At 35.3% G+C, this 13,550-nt stretch overlaps 1 long non-coding RNA gene across 3 annotated transcripts in view; it reads left to right on the plus strand.

Annotated features, from left to right (window-relative positions):
* LOC141396621 (uncharacterized) overlaps window positions 1-13,550 on the plus strand; it is a 262,411-nt gene that overhangs the window by 175,178 nt on the left and 73,683 nt on the right. For all 3 annotated transcript variants that reach the window (XR_012411206.1, XR_012411207.1, XR_012411208.1), the window contains exons 4-5: window positions 5,792-5,970; window positions 9,462-9,579. This is a non-coding gene — a long non-coding RNA (uncharacterized lncRNA). The remainder of the gene's footprint in view (window positions 1-5,791; window positions 5,971-9,461; window positions 9,580-13,550) is intronic.

Genomic DNA, 13,550 nt, shown 5'->3' on the forward strand with positions numbered 1-13,550 from the left:
AAGAAACCTTGTTGTGATATGCCATGCGACGACATTATGATCCGCGAGTATAAGTGCAACGCATTAAAATAATATTCAAAACTGTCAAAGCGCTGCCCTGAGAACTGCAACAAGGTGCCTCCTCATGTCATCAGCGGACCATCCGCGTGAGAGGACGGCATCACAAAGTCATGCTGTCGTTGCAGTATTTGCTCGGGTGTTACCGTGAGAGTCATCCTTATCACCATGTGATGGAGATGTCCCATATGCAGCCTTCAAATGTTAAATAGCATTTTCATAAAAATGACACGGATTCTCATACCACGATAAAAGAAATACATTTAGTTCGTACACATACGGCAGAAGGAGACAAATTAATTAGTTTTATGTAATTATCTTCTTGTTAAAACCATTTTAACGTTTTTTGTTTTTAATTTATACATATTATATTGACCCCTCAATAATAATTAACACAACAACGGAATGAATGTTAAACAAGAAAGATACAACATTATCAATCAATGACGTGAAGATTTTTTTTTACATTTTCTATTGTAGTTAGTGGGGGTATATGATGAACATGTCCAAGGGTCCTCTAAACTAGGTTTAAAAGATCCACGTTTGTGGTCCTATAAATTACTTTAGAAAACCAACATTAAAGGTCTCTAAAATTGCAGTAGTAAAGTCATGCTTTAGAATCTTCAAAATTGTTTTAGTAATTCTACGTTTAAGGTCCTCTAAAATACATTTAGAAAGCCACACTTAGATTTCCCCAAAAAATCACGCCTATGGTCCTCTGAACTTCCTTTGGAAATCCACTATTATAGTCATATAAAATGCCTTTAACAATTCTCGCATTTTCAGAATCCATGCTTATAGACCTCTGAAATAAATTTAGAAGTCCATGCTTATAGTCCTCTGAAATAACTTTAGAAGTCCATGCTTATAGTCCTCTGAAATAACTTTAGAAACACACGCTTATAGTCCTTTGAGATAACATTAGAATCCATGCTTATTGTTACTTTTAGAAATCCCCGCTTATAGTCCTCTAAAATACGCTAATTTCACATTTTGGTTTTTATTATCTAACTTGAAAAAACATGTTCCTCCTCCATTTCCTCCTCCGAATAATAGCACGTTCCCGCAATTCATTCACATACCATTTACAGTCGGCCACAGTATTATTTAGCTTCATTCACTATGATTTATAGTTCTGCAACTTTTAGCCTGTCATTGAGAAAATAGTAAAGTACAATCGACACAAAGGTAAGGAAAAATACAATTTTAAAGCTTCTGTCTTTAGTTGCCATGGAAGATGTTTTTTTCTTCGCATTCAAGATAGAAGACTCTTTCAACTGTTGTTGTTGATGCAAATAACCGCAAAGTCGATTGCCACAAGAAGATTGTTGCACAAAATACTGTTGGCAACGTTTCTAAGTAGAGAGCAAATAACAGCAGCATCCTTCAAATTTAATTGTATTATTTTTTATTGTTTAGTATTTACTTGCTGATATCCAATTTAAACATTAATGATGGTTAGCAATATTAAGCGGCAGATGTTGGAATTCTACTGTCATATTTTTTCTAATATCTCTCATACACAACATAAATATTAATATTCCTTACCAATATTGTTGGGAATTCTGACATTAATAAGTATATTGTATCCCATCATTCTTCATTTAAGTAGTAACCCTTCCTGAATCAAATGTAAAAATAACAATTTAACGAGAATAGATATTCTGCTGTTGAAATTATCTTCTGTTTGGGTCTTTCTGATTAAAATTAGAAACATTTTCTTATCCTAGCAAAAGTATCAACAAAAAAAGTTTCTACATTTGTAAACTGCTCCTTCTCCTCGTCAACATACATTAGTGATACTTTTTTCAATTTCATTTTTAATTTCCTTGTGTCATACATACCATACATAACAAACTCGAAACTAATAGAAAATATTCTATAAAATATCAGAAAAAAACTCATTTGATCTTTATAACTGGAATTAAGATGAATTTTATAACAGATACAACAACATGGCCTAAAGGGTTAAACGGGGCTAAAGAGGATAGTTTTTACTATTTTAACGACATAACTGACCATCATTGTTTGTCCGAATATCTTGTATGATAAATAACGTACATACATTTGTATGTGTGTATCTCCCTACTTTTATATGTCTTAATGAAAAGGATATTTTTTGCCACAACTGTCTTCATTCGTTGTGCATGAATATCCATCAAAATTTATGGATTTTTTTAGGTTTTCGGATTTTTTCTTGAAAACGGTGTGTTTAATCAAAAAGTGACTAAAGCAAATATTGTAGACAGAAAACTTCTTACAAGTCTGGTCTTTAAATTTTTTTTGAAATTTTGTCAAAAAGTAGTGTTTGTTGCGCTGACTACGGAAATGTATAATTTGTATAATAATGGAAGGCGGATCCGGTTCGCCGGTTATTTGATCCGAAAGGCCAGATTTAAAACCGCGTTAGACCCGGTTATACTGAAACGATTACCGCAAAGTGAGTATCGTTTGAAAGCCTTTGGAAATACCTAACACAAGGCGTTGTTTTTTAACCGGTGCGCCTCATGATGTTTTTACGCGGCTTACTTCTTCCACGATACATCAAGAATGTTGGCTCCTTATGAAAAGTAATAAAGATCATTCTTGTAGATAATTTGTAAGCCTACAACTTTTAATTTAGTCGATTTCTGATAGGCTATACCGTTTTTGAGAAAAATCTAAAAAAAACTGAAGAAGGCCACCAAAAATGACTTTTGGCCCTGAATAACTTCGTTTGCATACGTGGCTTCCTACTACCGGACTCTGAAGTGTAACAAGTGTTGCGAATTATTCATGGAAGCTAACCGTTTAGATTTGATGGCTAATAAAATTATACTCCTCCTTCGAGGGTTTTACAACTTCACCTTTAGGAGTTGTTCCACTCCATATTCGTGTGTGTTTTCCACTCAATTTTCGGGTATCGTCTTTCTCCATCTTCGTTTGTTGTCCCTCTCCAACTTCGGGTGTTCTTCCACATCACCCATATCATCACCCCACATCGAGTGTTTTTACACTACCCCTTCGGGTGTTGTCCCACTCAATATTCGTGTGATTTTCCATTCCACCGTCTGGTGTTGTCCCACTCCATCTTCGTATGTTGTCCTTCTCCACCTTGACTCGGCAGTACTAGTAGTATATTTTAGAGGCTAGCACTAACGAACATCGATAACACGAATACTTAATGCACGAACAACTGCAACGCGATCACTTGGTCAGATCATCTACAAACCGCAGCCACGAATTATCGAGTTCCCGATCATCTTCTACTCGCTTTCATACAAACATTAAACCATGGAGTTACCTATCATTTACAAACCCGAACAACAAATCATCGATTTCTCTACCATCTTCTACCGATCATCTTGAAATCGCCTACATCTAAGCATCGAAACCTCGAGTTCCTGACCATGTATGAACCGTTCACATCCGGGCATTGAATCGAATTGTTTCTCTAAGAATTGTCTACACCCGATTCTCTAAGAATTGTCTACACCCGAACCTCGAATCATCGTGCAACCGATCATCTACAAACCCGAATAACGCTTCATTGACTTCTCGATCATCTTGAAATCGCCTACATCTAAGCATCGAATCCTCGAGTTCCTGACCATGTATGAACCATTCAATTCCCCAGCGGAAGTGATGACTATTCGCAACCTATCCTAGTTTTACAATTCGTTTAGCAGGTCCTCTGTCACTCATCTCCATTTGACGGGGTTCTTGTAAGGCATGTGCATCGATGACAAAAATATTGATCTATTACGTACACCTTCCAGTTCCACAGATATTGTCTATAATAGGTATAGACTAAATCCGAACGAAGTCTATGTTAAGCTAAATCGATTTCAAGTTGATTGAAACGGATTTTGCATACTATGTGAGGTCTAATACCCTTATTTTTATGAGACTCATGTTTAACCCTATCTTTAGCCATTGATTTTCAAGAAGTTCGCTTGGAAGTGTTTTGGGACCCGTACCACACATACATATGTAAATTTTTTATAATATCACAGCAATAATAATTCTGCATATGCTGTCATTTCTATTTTGTTGTGCTATTTTCTAATAACATTTTCCTCAACAGGAAATAAACTTAAATAAAAGTAGCAAAAAAAAACGACAGGCAGAGGAGAACATTTCATTTCTGGTCTGCCTGTTTTGAATGGTATGTTTGTTTTCTCCTCATTTGCAGAGAAGAAAAGAAAGACATTTGCAAAAGTGTTAGACATATTTATATGAGTGTCTGATTCAAATGTCCTTAACTATGTCTCTTTTTGTGCTGTTGTCGACTAGGAGATTTCTTTTGTGGTTTGTTTGGTATGTATCGGTTATACAAATGTTCTTTTGCATTTAAAGACAAACTTCATTTTTTCAATTTCATAGGGGGCAAAGGTGGCGAACATCAATTTCTGTTAGGAATATCTTCTTCTTCATTTAATTAATAGATAGACATGTCGCTTTTGTGCAATCAAATGGCCCAGTAATAATAGCCTGAAGTTGAAACGAATCATTGCCAAACGTAACAATGCCAGTTAATAATGCATATGAAATGACCTACTTGGAATATTTATGGATTATGCGAACACACATACACACATGCATACAATATATTGAATTATATTTAAAAATTTCATTGTTGCATGTCTTTCTAACATTTATTTTTAATCCCAGCATATCCTTTTATCGCCAATTCTCAATGCATATGCGATTTTTTCAATATTTCTGTACCCTCAGCATTTATGCTAAAGAGTGTACATACACTTTCATACGGCAAAATGTGACAATTTGGAGTTAATTTAGCCATGTCCGTCCGTTTCGCTGGCTGGAGCGCACAATAACTCTCGAACGGATAAACCGATTCATTCCAACATTTGGCTTACGTAATATTTTGTCCAAACTTAGTTTAAGATCGAAGATGGTTCACTCCTTCTGGTATCTCTCCCACAAAAGTTCGAAAATGTTCGGAAAATTTGTGTGGACGATAACTCTTGAAGGAAGTAATCGATTGGGCCATACTTTGCACCTCGTGAAATTTCTACTAGACTTAGATGAGGTCCCAGTACCCACCGGTACCTCCCACAAACAATTTCGAAAAAGTTCGGTTCAGAACCTGTTCTCGAATTGTTTTGAATTTTGTTGTAACAAATTTTACTAACTGCTCCCCATACGACGATACAAGTTTCATGAGGATCAAGTCCATATTTCCTGAGAAAATAGCCTGAAAGTTGCAAAAACTCATTATGACACCGTGTGCAGTGATTGGAGCGCAAGATAACTCTCGAAGTGATCTGCCGATTTTGTCCAAAATTAGCCCTTCGTATTATTTTGTTCATACGTAGTTTAAGTTCGATCAGGTTCGAATATAGACTATATTTGTCCACTCCTTCGGTTACCTCCCACACAAAATTTCGGATAAGTTCACTTTAAGACCTGCTCTCGAATCACTTTGATTTTTGTTGACACAACTAGCATTCCCTGCCTCAATTACAACGGTAAAAGTTTTTTTCAGGGGCAAGTCCATACTTCTTGTGAAAACAGCCCGCAAGGTGTAAAAACCTTTATGGCACCACATATAGTGGCTGGACTATGTCGGCCCATTCCTTCATGTACCTTCTCCGCAACACTTTAGAATTTTAGTCCTAATCCACAAGTTCAAATGTATATATCTCTGTCGTCAAAGCGAATGATACATTTTACTTATTCATAATAAATGTGTGAATTATTTTTTAATTTTTCTTTCATTTTTCTACAGGCTATCTCCAACCTACGTATCGTTGGATAAAAAAAATTATGTACCAGTCGGTGATTTTTCACCCAGTCAGTAGATGCGAATTCTGAATGCCCAGGGAGATTATGCTGACAGTTATAAATGTATTGCCAAAAATGAAGCCGGTTCAATATTTAGTGAAACGATTGATGTTGTCGTTGCCTGTGAGTATAAATTGAACGAATTAAAACACATTTTTGAAAAAAATATGAACGCTCTCTTTTTTGTTTGAAAAAATAAAACTTGGGCTAGGTCCATTGCACATAAAAATATGAGAACGATGATGTTAACGACGTGCGATGAATGCGATTGTAGTGAATTATGAATGAGTTTACGTTTGTTTTTCTCATTTTAATTTTTAACTGAAACTTGGCATTTTTGTTGATAACTTTCACATCATGATGAATATATCAGTGCAGTGCATGTTATATTATACAATTGTTCTCCGCAGCAGCTCCTCTTTCTCATTTGGGTGTTATGGGGTAGCGTGTCGCTTTTGTTAAAGCATTTTGCATATTTCCATATTTATTTTTTTGTCGGATTCGTAACAGATGGCAACCATTGTTTATTGAAGAGGAATTAATACTGTTTTAAATCGAAATATATTTATTTATTTAAAGAGAATTATAATAAAGGATATAGGCAGGCTCTCTTGGCAAATTGCAATGGTTAAAAATACGCAACTAAATCGTCCTGTGAAAGTGAAAATTCTTTCAAATGATTACACCCACAGGATTTAGGGTGATGAGAATATGTTTGTACATGTTGATACTTAACAAACATTTGGTAGCAACATTAGCTTAATAACCCATTACAAATTAATGTTAACAAGGTACCTTGTGCTGGTTATGCAGACTGAAAAATAGTGGGTGGTTTCTTTAAAATTTTAGAAGGCGAAACCAATTTTTTCTCAATACTAAGTAATGAGAAACGGTGGCAACGGGTGTATTTGTACGACCACAAAACCGTTAGTTTATCGAGTTACTTTTTAGTGTACATGTACGCATTTTAATAACCCGTAATGGTCGTACTTCACGTGTTTAGCTACAAATCAGACGTTCGCACATGTGCAACCCCATATGCAGACAAAATAACTACTACGTCATTGGAGCTGCATGTCCTTCTTAAAGTTAGGTTGATTTGTAAGTTCTTACGGCTACGAAAAAGTACAATACAAATCTTTTATTTGGCTACAAATCAAAAGTTCGCACATGTCCAATCCCATATTCTTTTCCAAACACATACATATTCCAAATAAAGGATATTATTTTTAATTAAAATTCCATTGGATTGTACACTATCAAACTCTACTGGAGATGAGTATTTCTCAACATCTTTAACTTGTAACAATTAGAAATGTACGTGTTCTCCTTGTTTCCAGCACCCAATTTCTCTTTCTCTTATAAATGTCAAAGACTTAATACCGCCACTACCCATTCCGACTTTTACACAAAACTCTTCTTCATACCCACGAAATCTTAGGCAATCAAATCAGACCATACCAGTTGTTTGTACAGCAGAGTATTGTATAAATTATGTGGAGAAAATGTAGTTACTTTAAGATGCTGGAAAATAACAGCCCACACAATATAAAAGGAAAATTAAAAGAGATTGACCATCAACAATTCCTCTTACACCCTGCATCTAAGATTTTTTTAACTTACAAATTTTAAAACTATTAAAACCATAGCTTTACAAGCATTAGATTCTTACTAAAGATTCCAATAAAAATATTGTTGCTGAGTATTCCAAACCACCAAATCCCTTTTGATGATGTTATGTTATATATAACGTATCAAGTCAGAGACAGAGACAGAGACTTATCCATTCCAATTTTGATTGTTGACTTACTTCAATTCAATGAATGTAGGTTACTGATATTATCCACGATATCATTATAAAACAAGTAAGAAAAGTCTATAGTCGGACGGAGCCGACCAATGGATAACCTATACCACTATCCCTGGACAATCGCTCTCCACGGAACTTCTTTTCAATGATTGTGAAAATGTAATTATCAAATATCAGAGATGAAATGTATAATACTTATGACCAAAACCAAAAAGTTATCTAGCATGACAAAGACATTTTTGTAGCAGGAAAGGAAAATTTAGTTCACACAAACTAAAATGTAATGAAACCCACTTATGTAGTACTACTACTTCCGTTGTTTAACCGCTACGTTATTGAAATTTTCACCAATTTCACACAAAAGTTTCGGTCCATTTAACCCGCTAAGTATTATCTGATCTTCACGTTGGTTTGTACACTTCTTCTTCATTATAAACTCAAACTTTGTTTAAAATGTTGCGGGTTATTATTTTGACCTACAGAGCCGCTACAAAATTGGTTAAAATTTTGTTTTTGGTCCATTTCATCCCCAGAACATTTCACGATCATCACCAAAAACTAATCATTTCTATTCTGGCCCGAACCCAACCTCCTTAAAAAATTCGTTATAATCGGTCCATAATTGCGGCCATAAGCTTGTTTAAAATTTGTAATGGACGGACACACATCGCTAAATCGCTTTATCTCGTCGAGATATGACTTTTGGCATACCAAATAAGGGGTCTAGGACGAATATTTCGTGGTGTTACATAAACTTTTGGAGAGACAATATGTAGCATGGGATAAAAATGTGGTTCTCTACACAGAACTCATTATATATTAGGTAGTAGGCCCGTTATCTAGCAAACACTTTTTTGCAATTTACATCAGAGGAAAGGTCAGTAGTTTTTTTTTTCACATGTAGGCTACTTTGCGAAATATAAATGTCCTCAAGGAATTAAAATATCGACCAAAAATCAAATTTGTATATTTTTCATACAAAAGTAATGGCCCATTTCACCCGCTAAAGAATATCAGATCATCATTCAAAATTGTAGTCATCTTTTTCGACCTATACTCTTACCCGGTGCAAAATTTCGTGACTATTGATGTATAATTGCGACTTCTAGCGAGTTTATTATTACACTACAAACAAATAACGGAATATATCAGGCTGTAACTCTGTTATCTGATCATGCACACCAACATAATTGGCATCAATTGAAAGGTCAAGCGTTCCACTTGTCCGGAATGTCACTTCCAGGAATTAAGATATAAGCTGTATATTAAAATTTTTCACAGTTTTCACACAAAAGTTTTGGTCCATTTAACCCTCTAAATGTTATCCGATCGCCATCTCAAATTGCAAGCTTCTCCTTTGTGATATACTCTTACCTTATTTAAAATTACGCGTTGATCGGACTATTATTGAGACCTACAGAGCCGCTAGAAAATTGGATAAATATTATGTTTTTGGTCCATTTCACCCGCTAAATATTTCACGAATAGGGAATAGGGATCTATTCTGATCTGAACCCGACCTCCATACAAAATTTCGTGACGATCGGTCCATAATTGCGGCCTGGAGCGTGTTTACAATTTATAATGGACAGACGGACGGGTGGACACACATCTCAAAATCGCTTTATCTCGTCGAGATATGCAGATTGGTATACCACATTGGGGGTCTCCGACGAATATTTCGCGGTGTTACATGAATTTTTACCAAAACAAACTTATAATACCCTTTTCCACATTGTGGTATAGGGTATAAAAATTATAATTCATACTTTTTAATTTCCTTTAAAAAAATTTTCCCTTTTAGATATCCCATTGTGGAGGATAGTGATTTGCCAATTAACTTGGAAATTCGCCCATGTATCAATATTTGGTAGTAAATGAGGATGGTGAAAAATCTTTCTGTACCGGGCTGAGGCTAAAACGTAAGTAAATTCCCCATAAACCCCTTCTTGTGTTGTACTACTTTCATTTTACAATAGAAACAGTTCTCTTAATAGCAACAATTTCAATTTAATAATTTTTAAGTAGAAACACTTATACATACAACCAATCAGGCTAAATTTGCTGTAGGCTTATCAAAAAGACTCTTAAACATTAAAAATATTTGCAAGTGATTACAACAATAACTTCATATTAAAATTGTGGTTATTACCATTCGTTCACAGCTATTAAATTGCTATACATTAAGAATGGTTTGGTTGAAGAACAGCTACTAAAACTACTAATAACCATAAAATATCAGCTACTAATTACAAACATAAAACCACAAAATTCATTAACCATCGTGTTAATATACCTCATCATGGTGATGTCGCTGCCGGCGACCTAACCGCTGCCACTACAACAGCAAGTACTATATTACCAACAGTAGCAGAAGTTCAACCGAAAGCCGCAGCAGATGTAATAATCAATGGCATCGATAAGGCCAAATTCAACTCCCCAGATTACATTAAAATGGGGGCAGCAGACCATCAGCATCCCCAACCTCATAGATTTAACAAACATTTAAAGGTGTGTGCAATTAAATCTAAAGTATCTTCTAGTGTTGCTGCTAATCCAACCAGTAATTTTAATACTTCTTCTCCAATCGTTTCACCAATCTTCCCCAAACATTTCCGCCGAATACCACATCAAGTAGTACTACTACTAGTATTACCAACACTAAGGATAGGGTTGTTGGTGTTCTTGCCGGTGGTAATTGTGCATTTGTTAGTGATTTATTAAAGAGTATTAAGCATTTGGCTCAACCGCTCATTTTACATGTTAAGTATCCGCAAGCTGGTGGCTTAACGTTTACTGGTGGATACAACAATAACAATAGACGCAAGGACTTTTGCTTTGGTAATAAATATTTTATCTTCAATTATGAGTAGACAGCGGAATCATATGCAAATGCATTTATGGTTAGGATGGTCATAGAAAAAAATCTGATTAGACAAAAACACGTTTTATTACAAAACAAGTAAGAAAAGTCTATAGACGGACGGAGCCGACCATGGGATACCCTATACCACTATTCCTGGACAATCGCACTCCACGGAACTTCTTTTCAATGATTGTGAAAATTTAATTATCAAATATCAGAGATGAATTGTATAATACTTATGACCAAAACCAAAAAGTTATCTAGCATGACAAAGACATTTTTGTAGCAGGAAAGGAAAATTTAGTTCACCCAAACTAAAATGTAATGAAACCCACTTATGTAGTACTACTACTTCCGTTGTTTAACCGCTACGTTATTGAAGTTTTTACCAATTTCACAAAAAAGTTTCAGTCCATTTAACCCGCTAAGTATTATCTGATCTTCACGTTGGTTTGTACGCTTCTTCTTCATCATAAACTCAAACTTTGTTTAAAATTTTGCAGGTTATTGTTTTGACCTATAGAGCCGCTACAAAATTGGTTAAAATTTTCTTTTTGGTCCATTTCATTCCCTGAACATTTCACGATCATCAGCAAAATTAATCATTTCTATTCTGGCCCGAACCCAACCTCCTTAAAAAATTCGTTACAATCGGTCCATAATTGTGGCCTTAAGCTTGTTTACAATTTTTAATGGACGGACACACATCGCTAAATCGCTTTATCTCGTCGAGATATGAATTTTGGCATACCAAATAAGAGGTCTAGGACTAATATTTCGTGGTGTTACACAAACTTTTGGAGAGACAATATGTAGCATGGGATAAAAATGTGGTTCTCTACACGGAACCCATTATATATTAGGCAGTAGGCCCGTTATCTAGCAAACACTTTATTGCAATTACACCAGAGGAAAGGTCAGTAGTTTTTTCCCATATGTAGGCTACTTTGCGAAATATATATGTCCTCAAGGAATTAAAATATCGACCATAAATAAAATTTTATATTTTTATATTTTTCATACAAAAGTAATGGTCCATTTTACCCGCTAAAGAATATCAGATCATTATTCAAAATTGTAGGCATCTTTTTCGACCTATACTCTTACCCGGTGCAAAATTTCGTGACTATTGATGTATAATTGCGACTTCTCGCGAATTTATTATTACACTACAAACAAATAACGGAATATATTAGGCTGTAACTCTGTTATCTGATCATGCACACCAACATAATTGGCATCAATTGAAAGGTCAAGCGTTCCACTTTCAAGTATATCTCACTTGCCTGGAATGTCACTTCCAGGAATTAAGATATAAGCGGTATATTAAAAATTTTCACAATTTTCACACAAAAGTTTTGGTCCATTTAACCCTCTAAATATTATCCGATCGTCATCTCAAATTGCAGGCTTCTCCTTTGTGATATACTCTTACCTTATTTAAAATTACGCGTTGATCGGACTATTATTGAGACCTACAGAGCCGCTAGAAAATTGGATAAATATTATGTTTTTGGTCCATTTCACCCGCTAAATATTTCGCGATCATCACCAATAAGAATAGGGATCTATTCTGATCTGAACCCGACCTCCATACAAAATTTCGTGACGATCGGTCCATAATTGCGGCCTGGAGCGTGTTTACAATTTATAATGGACAGACGGACGGACGGACGGACTGACGGACGGACACACATCTCAAAATCGCTTTATCTCGTCGAGATATGAAGATTGGTATACCACATTGGGGGTCTCCGACGAATATTTCGCGGTGTTACATGAACTTTTACGAAAACAAACTTATAATACCCTTTTCCACATTGTGGTATAGGGTATAATAAAACGAATTAGGCCCAGAAATTTTTGCATATTTTGCATACTTTGCATATCGTGCATATTTTGACATATTTGCATAAAATGGGCATATGCAAAACGATATGCAAAAATATATACAAGGATTTGTGGTCTAAAAATCCCACTGAAATGGCTGAAATGTGGTATTAAGTCTTCGTTAGGGGTATGAAACTTTACACCTGAAATATGTCCGCATGGGTCCATGTCTTCATTTAGCTCCTATAGAATGGTACCTCCCGATTTCCTATATTTTGAATGTGGTGGCCTCAACATCACACTTAAATGGCTGACATTTTGCATAAAGTCTTCGTTGGGAGTATAAAACTTTCCACCTGAAATTTGTCAGTATAGCTCCACGTCTACATATAGCCCCCATAGAATGGTTGTAGCCTCAATATCCCATTGAAATGACTAAAATTTGGTATTAAGTCTTCCTTGGGGGTATAAAACTTTCCACTTGAAATTTCTCGATATAGGCATACGTCTTCATATAGCCCCCATAGAACGGTACCTCTGAATTTCTGGTATTTTGAAGGTTGTGGAAATGGCGGAAATTTGGTATTAAGTCTCCCTTGGGGGTAAACAACTTTCCACCTAAAATTTGTTAGTTTAGGTTCAGGCCTTCATGTAGCCCCCATATAACAATACCTCCCGATTTTCGGTATTTTGAAGGTTGAGGCTGTGGTTATACATTTCTCTATTTTATTCACTAAAAAGAATTTTAAACAGAAAAATTTTACATACAAACATTTTTGTACCTATTATTGAAATATTTGTTGCATAAGAAAATATGTAAAGTGCATAAATTTTGCATTTGGCATAATTTTGCGTATGTCATATGTTTCGATTGCAATTTAATCGGAAGCCAAAAATATGCCCTGTCCCAAAATGTGACATGAATCGGGCCAAAAATAGGGGGTTGCATAAAATTCCGCTGTCTATTTATGAGTGTTGTGTGCGGTGTTACTAAGTTTTTAAACTAAATCTTAGTTTTTGGTATATTTATTCTTCTCCCTGCTTGCGTTATTAAATTCCATTTCATTTGCTTCACTTGCTCACTTTCACACATACATATAAACGCACCGCGCCGCCATGCATCCATGATTTACATCTATTCTTTTTAAACAGTGTTTTGTTTTCATTACCATTAGACACTTTATTTGCATATTATTT

This window comes from Musca autumnalis, unplaced genomic scaffold, assembly GCF_047663935.1.
Source record: "Musca autumnalis isolate F117 unplaced genomic scaffold, ASM4766393v1 scaffold_3, whole genome shotgun sequence".
NCBI lineage: Eukaryota > Metazoa > Arthropoda > Insecta > Diptera > Muscidae > Musca > Musca autumnalis.